Genomic DNA, 1450 nt, shown 5'->3' on the forward strand with positions numbered 1-1450 from the left:
CAAAGTTGAACTACTTTGTTAAAAATTCATTTTTTGGGTTGAGAATTAATTTTTTTAACTAACTATGTAACTATTCAATTTTTGGTTGAAAATTGCTATTTTCTATTGAAAATTGTTCTTTGACAGTTAAAGATTCATGTATTTTATTAAGGATTCGTCTTTTTGGTACCAAATTATTATTTTTTTTTTGTTAAAAAATCATATTTTCGAGTTGAAAATTTAACTATTTTGTATATAATTCGTCTTTTTACATTCTCATTAGAGAAGGTATTAGCATTTGTGTAAAATGTGTAAAAATGTAAGTGTCGAAAGAATAGCACTTCGAAAAAAGAACAATTTATTCTAATGACTTTTTTCAATAAAAAAAATTACCAGAGTTGTAGCATTTACAAAATTAAAAAAAACGAAAATGAAAATTTTAAGCCAAGCAACGCACGATATGAAAAAAGTCGAAAGAAGAAAAACGTTGCCTTTCAAACACCTTACAATATTGTCATAAGAACTTTTAGAATTTTTTGAAAAATCAAAAATTCAAATTTTGATTGCACAAAAAGGAAAAATTTAAAATTCCATTTTGCGGTCAAACAATGCAAGATACGAAAAAAGATCAATGAAAAAAAATTGTGCACCCAAAAAAGATCTACAAGTTTATTACTAATCACTTTTTTATAGGATGCGCAGTTTTTGTTTTATTCGTATTAAACAACATTGTAAATAAAAAAAAAATTATGGACAAACGATACAAACTACGAAATAAATAAAAAGATCAACGTTGTTCACCGAAAAAAGAGCTACAAATTTTTTATGAATTATTTTTTTATAGAATGCGTAGTTTTTGTTTTAATCGTGAAAAATAACATTAAAAATAAAAAAATGGAATTTTTGGAGAAACGACAAATGGTACGAAAAAAATTAATAGACAAAAGTTGTTCAACAAAAAAGATCTACAAATTTGTCATAAATAATTTTTTCTATGGAACGCGTAGCTTTTGATTCAATCGTAAAAAATAAAATTAAAAATTTTAAAATTAAATTTTTCGACAATGACACAAGTTATGAAAAAAACAAATTAACAATAATTGTCCACCCAAAGAAGAGCTACAAATTCGTCATGAATCATTTTTGATAGGACGCATAGTTTTTGTTTTAATCATAAAAAATAACATTAAAAATACAAAAATTACACTCTTGGAAAAACGACACAAGGTACACATAAAATTAATGGACAAAAGTTGTTCAAAAAAAAAGTTCTACAAACTTGTTATAAACTTCTGTTACAAAAATACATTAAAAATAACAAAAAAGTAATTTACGTTTATTATAATAGTTTTAACATAATGTAGAATGTTTCGTATTTTGGACAAAAGCGAGTGCAAAGCACGAGATACATGATGAGAATGTGTTCGTTAAAGCCGAAGGAGCTCTAACAGAAGAGAATACACAATCACCA

General features: G+C 24.9%; 1 protein-coding gene across 18 annotated transcripts in view; it reads left to right on the plus strand.

Moving 5' to 3' along the window:
- Positions 1-1450, plus strand: part of LOC117174633 (colorectal mutant cancer protein) — a 323721-nt gene that overhangs the window by 83359 nt on the left and 238912 nt on the right. The window lies entirely within an intron of this gene.

This window comes from Belonocnema kinseyi, chromosome 6, assembly GCF_010883055.1.
Source record: "Belonocnema kinseyi isolate 2016_QV_RU_SX_M_011 chromosome 6, B_treatae_v1, whole genome shotgun sequence".
Classification (NCBI taxonomy): domain Eukaryota; kingdom Metazoa; phylum Arthropoda; class Insecta; order Hymenoptera; family Cynipidae; genus Belonocnema; species Belonocnema kinseyi.